This window comes from Taudactylus pleione, unplaced genomic scaffold (genome assembly GCF_031769625.1).
Source record: "Taudactylus pleione unplaced genomic scaffold, aTauple2 ptg000019l, whole genome shotgun sequence".
NCBI lineage: Eukaryota > Metazoa > Chordata > Amphibia > Anura > Myobatrachidae > Taudactylus > Taudactylus pleione.
The window spans coordinates 36,797,116-36,809,665 of NW_028284421.1; the positions used below are offsets into that span (position 1 = coordinate 36,797,116).

Genomic DNA, 12,550 nt, shown 5'->3' on the forward strand with positions numbered 1-12,550 from the left:
CAGGCCCTGCCATTCGGTTTGGCCACCGCCCTCAGAGTATTTACAAAGGTTATGGCACACATGATATCTCTGCTCAGGAGAGGGGGGATATATGTGTTGGCTTATCTGGACGATTTGTTGCTAAGGGCTCCCTCAATAGCTCTATTCCAACAACATATTCAGATTACAATAGGCATGCTCTAGAGATTCTTGCATCAACTTTCCAAATCAAATTTAATTCCATCTCAGAAGATGGTATTTTTGGGGTCTTCTCTTCAACACCCAGTGTCAGAGTGTCTCTTCTGTAGGCAAAGATCCAGGATCTTCATTCCCGAATAAGGACCATTTTACAGATTTGTCATATCTCGGTTTTAAGGGCTTTTTGCCAGAATTGACTAGTGAAGCTTCTTCCTTAGCACGGTTGGATGTGGCACGTGCATTACGCATTTACCTGGACCGTACTGCATCTTTGAGGCGTATGCATTCCCTGTTGGTGTTGATCGATGCACCAAAAAGAGGCTGGCCTGCCTCAAAGGGTCCATCACTAGATGGGTCACTTCTGCCATTAGGCAGGCATATTTGTCCTCGAATGTGACTATTCCGGCCTCAATTTGGGCTCACTCAACGCGTTCTTACACATAGCCTAAAGCCTTAAGCTCATTATAACCTGGAAGGTTTACATTGTAATACAATGTTAGTAATACTCTGTGAATACATTAAATATAAGCAAACAAATATCACTATTAATAAATTAGCAAGACCATGCAAAATATACTGCACTTATAATTATGGAATTAGAACCTGGGTTCACCTCACTGGATCCCCTTATTGGGAATATTAGCTATAGCTTAGTCTACTTGTTAGGTTAGTAGTCAGTGGTCTACAGTACAGTTGCAGGCAAATGAATTGAGTCAAGAGAAATATAATCGTCTCTGATGCTGCAGCAGAAGTAGTGCAGCTACGGCTGTCATGGGCTGAAGAGATCTGCCTGTCCGGGAAGTATCCGCCACTACCCCACAGTGGAGCCTTAGTCTGTCACTTCTGTGAGTCCTCTATGTACTCTCCCCCTGAACAGCACGCAGCACCTCAGCTTTCGGTACCGGGCGGCTCGTCAGCCATACTCCTCTGTTAGGAGACCTCACTCCATCTGCAGGTCACCGGCTCTAATCAGATAAACTCTCTCTGCGGCACTGGTTCATTCTCCATAACCGCTACCTCAGGCTTTCTCCGACCAACTGCTACTCACTTTCAACTGTCTCTTCCCTACCACCTGACACTGATCATGTGATCCGAGGCTGCTGGGAATTATCTTCCTGTGTAAGCACATGCGCTGTAGTGTGATGCACAGTATCAGATGGAATAACTCGCACGGGCCCAGTCACCATGGAGATCCTCTTTGACTGCAGTGGAGGGATGGGGGAAAGCTGAGGCACCATTGCGTAATACCTCATGATGGTGGGGTATCACAATATATCACAATATATCTGCTGCAAGAACTGTATTTCTTCATAGAGTTTGGCTGCACAAGTGGGAGGCTAAGCCCATTCCCTCTTCTCTTTACTACCCCTATAATGTCCTTCATTTTAGTGAGTAAATTGGAAGTATTTGTGTATGAAATGGGAAAGGCATACAAACATATTGGGGGAAGAGATATATGCTGTTTTAAGACAGTGACAGAGAAACCACAGAAGAGGAAACAAACGTTTAATAAATTAAAGAGAGGAACTACGACATCAGGAAATTAGTAGAAAGGGAACAGTCAGCCACCTACATAGCATAAGAAAGAAGCATCATAGCAGCATACAACATACAAAAAGAGACATCCTGATATAAAGACACTGCAAAAAAAAAGACAAACGGTAAGACAGCAGCATTGGTCCTTTACCTACTGTAAAATAAAGTAATTGTTCCTTTCTTGTGTTTTTATAATATTTTAATATAATTGTATGGGTCACGTTGATGCTGGCAATTATACAGAAGCACATTATAGTGTGGCCAATAACTTTTTAGGTGAAATGAAAGGACTGCAGTCCCAAACCTGGCATTACTAACTATAATGCTATTTAATTGTACTATAAATACACACCATAGCTAAATATTAACACAGAATACAGATAATAAAAATCAACTGTCTACAGAACGTCAGGAGTAGTACTATGCAGTTGGTCTACGTTATAAAGAAACAATTGCCACGGACAAATCAATGAAACCCGTGTCTCTCCCTGGAAATTACCTGAAAACTATGCAGATTGCTTAATCCTTATCTCCCTCAGCACGCAATACTTCTGTGCATGATATTTGTATGTACAGCGCCCCATAATATAGCACTGCGGAATATGTTGTCACTTTATAAAAGAAAATATGATAATATTAATTGATGTTTCCTATCTTTTATTCTCAAAACTATTTCTGCAGTCAATTTTGTTTTCTGCATGTGCATGATATAGAAAAACGTGCCTGAAGCATATTGTCTGGGCACAGGAAAACAATTAATGACTGTAGTATTACATATCTAATTTAAAAAAAAAAGTTATAAATGTTTGAGCTTAGTCAGCTTTCTGTAGATTTAATGGGGGAATTTACAAACAATTTCATACAAGAGATGCTACGTATAATATAGTGTCACTAATTCCAGAAAGTAAAACCATTACCGTAAAAACATTTCGTAATAATGCTAATTTAGTAATTTCCTTAAATAAAAAAAAAGTGGTTTGTTCTAAGTTATTGCACCTTTTGTAGATGATTTTTGTGAACGTTGTTAATAATCATCGTGATCTATAATGGGGATGTATAGTCAATATATAGCCAGTGTGTTCATAATGCAGATAAGAAAAAATAAAACACTAAACCATATATTGATGACAGTTTCCTATTGACTTAGTTCAGCCCCATTTCACAAAAGCTACAGTACTCATACAGGTTTCCTGCAAAATAAGAAATAGGGTAGCTGTCCACTTCCTCCTGCAGCATGCACTGTAAAGCTAGTCATACTTGCCTACTTTTGAAAAAGCATTTCAGTGAGATTGTGAAAGCAGCACCTATGAGTGCGGCGGCAAAGTGGACTGTACTGCTACATCTGAGAGGTGTGCCATAAAACTGATTTCCATTCCAAATGTAAATGAGCCCGGAAGTTAGTAAGATCTATTTGTTGATGAAAACACACTGATACTTTTCAGCAAATGCATGTAACCATATGGATCATTGTGCCTTATAATAACCAATGCAAGGAAATTATACTAATGAACCAATTTGAATGTCTATCTTGGGGGGGGGGGGGGGCTGTTATATTACAGCTACATAATAGCGGTAAGGTGTAATCAGGGAGATTGCTACTATTTCAGGGACTCTCCCTGACAATCAGGGGGCGTTGGCAAGTATGAGCTAGATGTGACAGCTTAGTCTTGAAATCAAATCAATTGCTCACAATTGCAATCATGCAACATGCACATAAACTATATGCAATGAGGGTAGGTAGCATGCGTGTATATTATGTGCATCTGAACATGTGATATTGTCTAGATAGACTTTGGTGCTATACAACCTTCATCATGATATGCTAACTGAACTAAGTTATAATGTAGTTCTTTAGATTTTATACATACTCCTTTTTCATTCTAGAAAAGAGAGTGATAGGGAGGTGGGGAAAAGCTATAATGGGGAATAAGAGCAAGGTGAAAACCTCATCTAAACCTCCTGAGAAAAGATCCTCATAGCAGTGGCTGTTGGTTAGTTCATTCTGAAAAGCAGAGCATTTGCTTGGGTGAGTGTGCGTAGGCCAATCATGGGAGGAATCTGAGCTAGTCAACATATGATTTAAAGGGTCAATCCTAAACCTTAGATTCAGGAAAGAGGGATTAGCATAGATGTCAGTTCATAGTCTTGTTGAAGCTTAGGGTCAGTGATGTAGTTCTGAGGGAAAGGAGGCATTGTGCTGACAATGCCCACAGAAACATCTGAGAATCTGCCATCACAGCCGGATAAAGGTGAGGAACAGGGCGCAAGTGCACCAGGACCCCCAACATTTATTACAGCTGCAATGCAAAAGTGCCCTGCAAGCTGTAGAAAATGAAAAGAACACAGGGATGGAGTCCGAGCAGGTTGAGCAGGGCTACACGGCACTGTGCTGTCAGAGGCATGGGAGAGAGGATGGGAGGAGGTAGGAGCAGCTACAGACAGTGTGAGTGTCAAGTGATGATTTATGATAGAGAAGGGGGAACACTATATTTATATGTGTATAAGTGTGAGACTATGTTCTGTATATGTTTATCACTGTGTGTGACAGTATGTATATACAGTATGTGTGTGACTGTATGTTATTGCTGTGTGTATGTGTTTGACTGTAGGCTACATATGTATATGTGTGTGACCATATATGTATGTGATTATGTCCTCATACATCAAGTCTCAATATCCCATTCGGTATGAGTGAGCTGCCAGGTCCCGTGCGCTGAGCATCTTTTATATTGTTTTTGCCCAAAAATGCATCTTATAAAAATATACGGCATGCCTATATTCTGTGTGCGACTGCGAGTGTATCTGCATGCGAAACTCTAAGTTATAGTGTCAGCGGCTGTGACGTATCGCATGCAGATACACCCAGCAGTTGCACACAGAATATAGGCATGTCTCATATCATTTTAGTCCTCAGAAGCTTCTTGTGCATCCTATTCACATCACTTTGCGAATAAGATGCATTTGAAGGTAAAACGTCACACAAAAAGATGCTCAGTGCTACCTAGTGACACCACGGCATGGTGTGACTAGAAAGGCTGTTACATTGAGACCCTCTCAATGCAAGTGAAAAATATTTACAGCCAAAATGTAAAATTCCTTAAGAATCTTAGGGGAAAACATTTTGCTTATGTGCAGTCTTAATTGCAAAATGCACATCTAAAGTAATTACAAGCATAAACTATTAACAAAATATTAACACTTTTACAAGATGGGGTGGTACAGTGGTCAGCATTGCGGCCTCACAGTGCTTATGCCATTGGTTCAGTTCCACCATGGCCCTATCTGTGTTGAGTTTGTATATTATCCCCATGTGTCCCTCCTGTAGCTCCTGCTTCATCCTACACTTCAGAGACAAACTGCTAGATGATTGGCTTCTGCCTAAATGAACCCTTATGTATGTGTGTTATAGTGTAGGGAATATAGACTGCAAGCTCCTCTGGAGTAGAGACTAATGCCAATCATTAAATACTCTCTATGAAGTGCTTTTTATGTAGACACTATACAAATAAATGTTACTAAAAAATAAATACTTGCTATTTATTTATAATATAATAATATAATTTAATAATAATAATAGAATATAATCAAAAATGTGCTCATATACAAATGATTAATGTCTAATATGTCTATTTGGCCTAAAGGGCCTGGCCTGCATCAGCAGCCTCAAATTATTCAATACGTGATTTCTTTGGGCCACTTGCTGTAGTCGCCTGACCCCTCTTATACTGGGTCTGCTCACATGTATAGAGGGATTTCTCATGGAACCTGCAAGATAAATAAATACAATTTCTTAGTAGGAGAGAAACTCAGTCACTCACACTGTACAATGGGAAATCAGAGAAAAACGAACATGGCTGTTTCTAGCACAGAAATATTTATAAATCAGTATTTCAACTCAATAGTTAATCTGTTACTATTAGCTCTACTGGAGCTAATAGAAGTATATAAAGTCTAGTATTGGGTAATATGGATAGACCGTATTAGTATTAATGTAATCAGGGCCATAGAGAGCCCAGCCGGGCCCGGGTAAAGGAGGGGGCGTGGCCTAATCACGGGAGGCGTGGCCACACTCCCTTGAACAAAGATATAAAAATAAATCATTTATGCAGCGCCGCGAGCAGTCTCGCACTGCAACCCAGTACAAGCTGTGTGCTGAGCTGCTGTGAGGGGGGGGAAGGCGACACCGGGCCCCTCTAGCAAGCCCGGGCAAACTGTACCCGCTCCCCCCCCTCTCGGCGCTCATGAATGTAATTGCGACCTAGGAATGGAGTCTTTTACCACAATATCTGGCTTGTCTTGTTATGCTCCTCTGATGATAGGTTAACAAATAAAGTTCTTGCTTCAGCACATAAAAAGTCTGCTGATGAGTCCTTATTATACAAAGATATAATAGACTTATGGTGCGTACACACTGGGCGATAAAGTGGACGACTGAACGATAACGATATCGTTATCGTTCAGTCGTCCACTTTATCGTCCACTTTTAACCCCAAAAAGATGAACGATGACGACGACGCGCGTTCCCGCGGGTCGTTCGTCATCATCGTTCATCGGGCTGACATGCAGGCCAACCTGACGATCTCATCAGGTTGCTGCATGTCAGGGAATGGGGGAGAGAGCCCGGCGCTGAACGATATCGTTAATGATATCGTTCAGCGGCTGTGCTCAATGTCATGAACGACACTGAGCACAGCCTACCGGGGACAACACTACACGATATCGCTCAGGGAGCATATCGTCTAGTGTGTACCCACCATTACAGTACTCTAATTAGCCAGCTCCAACTGAGTAGATTTGTATAAGATTGAATGGGCTGAACACACAAGTCATTGTTGTGCGGACGTTTTTACTGAAAGCCGCATCACCTGCTAGTCTACTATGGAGACCTGGTGTGGTGATTCGTCGTAGCATATGATGGTGTATTGCTATTTCAAGGTAGGACTCAATTGGAATAAAATTAAGCGGGCAATTACCGGTCAAAGTCCCAAAGACCCGTTGAGTCAGGTAACAGGATTTAGTACTTCCTCTAAATGCGTTTCATTCCTATAGGGAGCTTTATCAAAGAGTCTCTTTAATAAAGCTCCCTAATAGGAGCAAAAGGGAATACTGTAAGTCTATTATCTCTTTGTATAATACGGACTCACTGGCAGACTTTTTATGTGCAGAATCAACATTATGGGGTCTATTCATCATCACTTAATTTTCACAAAAGCAGGTGAAAATGCACATTTTCACCTGCAATTGTGAAAATTAAGTTATCGGGCCATTCATCAAGAAGGTAAAGCAGGAGATCTCTCCTACTTACCTTCCTTTTGCGGAATGGCCCGCTGTCCCCATACACTAGTATGGCGACAGTATTCATCAAGCTCCGAAAATATAATATTTTCGGAGCTTGACTGCGGGAGCATTCACCATCTTCAGATGGCGAATGCTCCTGCTTCGGCATCGCAACCCATTCCTTCCCTATGGTAAGACGGTCCGGGTTGTGAAGAGGGATACTTTCAGATCCCTCCGTCCCTGTCCGGCTCCTTCCGCCAGACGTCGGGGCTCTTGTGCGCATGCGTGACCTGTAGGTCGCGTATGCGCCCTCCTGTCAATGCTCCGAAAAGGAGCAGTGAGGCCGCTCACAGGGGCAGCTAATATCACATCAGCTATCACCGCGCTGAAGCAATGATGAATTGCTCCGGCAGCCGCAGCAAGTTAGGATGTTAATTATCGGGGTCTGTCTGGACCCCGATAATTAACATGATGAATAGGCCCCTATGTGTTGAACTATCATCAGAGGAGCATAACAAGACAAACAAATACATTAATACTAATACAGTCTATTCAGAGTACCCAATACTAGACTTTATATACATATACAGTTGAGAGAGAGTATATCCTTTTTATATATTGTTTTATTGTATATGTATATTTTTGATCATTTTTAAATGAATGCAGCTGCATTATAAATATGTAATTATGTAATGGAATAAACCATATAATTATATTTATTATTATATACATATGTGTTTTTGGATAAATATTTTCTTTAGCCAAGATATATATTTTAATATAGTAAATGTGGAGTAATTATTAGCGCAACACTTACACATTTTGGTTTTTAATTAAATATAGGTTTCCTTTTGGTAATTTCTAATGAGTAACTGTAAGTATGCGACCACAGGCATACTAAAGTGGCTGCTGCTGTTCTAAATGAAAATTGTGTAAAGCTTTTATATATTTAACTTAATAAGCACCTGAATAATACTATCTAGTTAATTTTTATAAATATAATTGGCATAACAAAGTAATTGGGTTACATTGTGTAACTATGAGGAAGGTTATAGAAAAGTGTATTTTAAGCTTTTTTGCTGTTTATTTTAAGTTAATTCTTTAGGCTATGAAAAGAAAATCCTAATAGTCCCCAAGCTATAAAAATGCTACATATAGAAGAGTAATCTAGTACAGTATAGTGACTATAGTTTTCTTGGTTTATCCTGCTCATGGTAAAAGCTGGGACAGGCCGTATGGTTACAAAAGATTCTGTCATGTACTGTAAGTATAAATAGAAATGAAAAGAAAATGTGTTTATGCTTAGTGATCTATGAAATAAACCGACAATAGGGACAAAACCAAATGAGCAGGATATAAAAACGTGGTACAAATGTGGCACAAGTCAGAGAAATGCCATATATATTACCAATGTGGCATAGAGGAGACTTTCCAAAATAATCAGATTTAATTCTACTTTAGTAAACTATAGGACACATTTACATTCCAGGAGTCCATATTTAACACATAGGCAGGGCTGCCATCAGAAATCGTGGGGCCCGGTACAAATGAAAAAGGCAGGGCCCCCCACCCCCTTTGTTCTTCCCCCCAAAGGTCTGGTGGACGCAAAGGGGTGGGGTTGAGCTCTGGTATATATATATATATATATATATATATATATATATATATATATATAATTATTTTATTTTTTTTCCTTTAAATATTAAAAAGGAATAAACAGATTTTTTGTTTCTTAAATTGAGAAAAGCCTAATGATTTACAACAGAACTGTACTAACCTGCTATCCGGAGGTTCAATTACTGTATGTGGTATGGAATACTGGACCTCATTCAGACCCGCTCTCAAGATGCGCTCGCTCGTTGCAAAAAAAAGGGCCGGATATTTAAATTATGTGATCGCACTGCATCGCGTAAGGACGCCCTCTATGTCTTAGTGAGCTATGGCACTGAGCGCTCGCAAGTGTGTTAAGACGCCCCCTTTCCCCTTGCAACACAAGTCATCTCCTGGGATTGTTGGATGAATCGGTAACATCAAGAGCCATCGGTGCTGATCGCAGCCCTTGAGGTAGACTTACCCCACCGCAAGCACTGCGATCAGTTCTGGCTGAAATACATGCAGGTGATGTGCACAATGATGCTACTTTGCTAATTATGCACACCCTTTAAACGGCGTTTTGTTGGCCTGACATGCCTGCGTTCGCAACAACACTCCCCCCATTACAAGCACCTTCCCCTGTTACCACCCACAAACGGTGCTGTCACTCAAAGAAGCGGACAGTCTGTGTCTGAGCGCACAATTTCCCATCGCAGAGATTGGCTTGCGCACGCGCACTGCGAATTAGACGCATGCGCATTGAGCAACAATCGCCCGGCAGTGAGTGATCGCTCCTTAGCGACAGGGTCTGAATCAGGCCCAGCATGGACATGGCAAGGGGGCAGAGGTGCAAATAGAGAGAGGCACACTTAAGTAAAGGACACAGATGGGATAGGAGCAGAGTCAAAAATGGGAAGCGGGCAGAGGCAGAGATGGAGAGGGGACAAAGGCACAGCTATGAGGGAACTGGGGCACAGATATGGACACATATGGGCAGAGTACAGAGATAGAAATTTGGGGAGGGGGAGACAGAAGCAGGATTCATGAATATTACAGGGGACAGTGGAGCATATTGTATAGGAGGGGGAGGGGGACAGAGCAGGATTCAGCAATAGTACAGGGGGCAGATTGTATAGGAGGGGGGAGGGGAGGGCAGAGGCAGGATTTAGGCATAGTACAGGGGACAATGGGGCAGATTGTATAGGAGGGAGGGATGGGGCAGAGGTACCTCTGTGTGTGCACCGCAGCTGCTCTCTCACATTTCCTTCCTCAGTGCAGTGCATACATTATCTGGCCAATGAGAGCAGGGGGAGGAGAGCTGAGGGTGGAGCAACTATGGAGGCAGAGGTGATTGAAGTAACTAATTTGATAGGGTCCTGAGAGGGGAACCTGTCTGTGAGGGGGCCCAGTGCTCCTACCTTTATTATATAAGATGGTCCTCCTGCAGCTGCTCCTGATCACAGTAACAGAAGCAGGACACTGGTGCCGCGTGTGTGTATGATGATCATACAGCGCTGCCCCGAGAGTTCATTAATGAATGAGTCATCACACACTGCTGAGCTGTGTGTGATGACTCATTCATAGAACTCTCCGGCCAGCACTTAGCAGCCTCAGCTGTCCTGTATGAGGGCAATAAATTAGCAATTAACTCTGCCTGCCAACGTCTGGGCCCCTCAGCTGTCCGGGCCCGGTACAGGAGTGCTGGCTGTCCCCCCCTGATGGCGGCCCTGCACATAGGTAACAACACGTGTCCATATGTAACTCATGTCATACTCCCCTAATTGCAAATTTGCAGATCCCCAATAGTCCTGATTTTGGGAGGCCAGTCCCTCTTTCTGCTGCAGAAAAGAGATGAGGCTATGTGAGTGGTAATTTAAGAAAATCAGGAGCCTAAAATGTCCCTATTTCCAAATCAGGAATGTTAGCAGGTAAGACCTTTGTCAAGAAATGTATTTTAAATAAGGTTATGTCATTATAGCAAGTGACTGTATATAGGGTAATGCAGTGGTTCCCAAACTGGGTGCAGTGGAACCCTGGGGTACCGCAGGGCACTTGCAGGGGTGCCATGTGTTGGCGGTCCTGGACCAAATAAATATATTTATGGTCAATGTATTAGGCAAAATAATTAATATTGGCTTCCAATCATACAATATGTGGACAAACAGAAGGACAACCTTATCCATCACTTAACTGAACCGAAGGATGACATGACAGCTTAATTTACTTAATTTAATAATCTTTGCAGAATTTCTCAATGGGGGCTCTATTTACTACAATCTGCATATTGAATGCAGATTGTAGTGTGATATTAACGACTGAATTCGCATTGCAAATTCAGGCAATATCACAGGGATTTACTACAAATCCCTTGCAGGGACAGAGCTTGCGATAAAGCTCTGTCCCTGCGAATCCCATCCGCACACTTTTTCCAAAAATACAGTGACAAAGTGCTCGCGCATGTGCCGACCGGCCGCCGCTGCTACCCCCCCAGCGCTAATCCCCGCCCCCCGCGACCTCCCCCCTCCCTTAATTACACTTACCTGCATGATCCCGGCCACCGGTGATGTCCTCCATGCCTCCGGTCAGGTGATATCCCATACTGCACTGGGACCCGATCACCTGTTGACCGGGCCGCAGTGCAGCATGGGAGACCAGCTGACCGCAGGGAGGACATCACCTGGAGCCCCGACCACCGGGCCCTGGAGTCAGGTAAGTAAATTTTTTTTACTATTTTTTTATTTTATTTTTTTTACAGTAATCAGCTTGCGGTCTGTTCAGGTGGCGTTATTATCACAGGGCCTCCCTAGGTATTTTTTTCACATTTTTTTTTTTAGTAACTCTGGTCGGATCACATTTCCCATTACAATCATGGGAAATGCGATCTGATTACTAAAAATAAATGATACTTAGGGGTTAGAGTAGAATTTTACGAATTCTACTCCAATTGCCCTGTAATAACTATAGGTGATACTAAAATAATGTGAAAAGGGTGTGAAAACACCTTTTTTCACTTTACTTTAGTCAAAATAATGTTAATAAATAGACCTGTAAGAAACTTTGGCCAAGGGGCACTGTGGAAACAATGCCGATACTCTAGGGCGCTGTGATTTAAGAAAGTTTGGATACCAGTGGGGTAAGGCATGTTTGGCAGCAATTAAGCATAACTTAATTGGGCAAAAATGTTATGGTAGACCTGACTGAAGGAGCTAGAGGTAGATGCACTAAGCCTTGGCTAGAGATAAAGTGAAGAGAGATGAAGTACCAACCAAACATCTCCTGTCAGTTTACGGGCTGTGTTTGAAAAATTACAGTTAGGCACTTTTTGGTTGGTCCTTTATTTCTCTCCAAAGCTTAGTACAGTGGTTCTCAAACTCTGTCCTCAGGACCCCACACAGGTCACGTTTTGCAGGTCACCCAGCAGGTGCACAGGTGTATTCATTACTCACTGACACATTTTAAAAGGTCCACAGGTGGAGCTAATTATTTCACTTGATTCAGGGACTGATTCAGAGCCGCTCGTAAGCGGCCGCTCGTTCGCTCCGTGCGATGTTCGCACATCTGCGCATGCGTATGGGTCGTAATTCGCATGCGCCAACCAGTCATTGCGGTCGGAAATAGAGCGCTCGCAAAATAGCGAGTGCCTGCTAATTTGAGTGACAGGATGAGGCGTTTGTGGGTGGTAACAGGGGAAGGTGCTTGAAAACGGGGAGTGGTGATCCGAACGCAGGCGTGCCAAACGGTCAAAACGGGCGTTTTAAGGGTGTGCATAATTAACAAAGCAGCGTCATCGACCACGTCACTTGGATGTTTCTTAGCCTGAACTGTTCGCATGATTGCGGTAGGAAAATCCTACCACAAGCACTGCGAGCAGTTCAGACGCCTTTTGATGTACTCGATTATTCTAATAAATACCGGAGATGACGTGTGATGCGAACGGCAAAGGGGCGTCTTTACAAAATAGCGAGCG

The 12,550-nt window shown here is 42.5% G+C and overlaps 1 protein-coding gene across 2 annotated transcripts in view; it reads left to right on the top strand.

The window, feature by feature from the left end:
• The first annotated feature begins 1,755 nt into the window (after nucleotides 1-1,755).
• Nucleotides 1,756-12,550, top strand: part of LOC148540550 (hematopoietic lineage cell-specific protein-like) — an 80,229-nt gene continuing 69,434 nt past the window's right edge. The window contains exon 1 of one of the 2 annotated variants that reach the window (XM_088444311.1): nucleotides 1,756-1,838. The gene's annotated coding sequence lies outside the window, so the exon portion shown is untranslated. Of the gene's footprint in view, nucleotides 1,839-11,658; nucleotides 11,717-12,550 lie in introns of those variants that run through there. The other variant, XM_088444315.1, reaches the window with a different exon arrangement.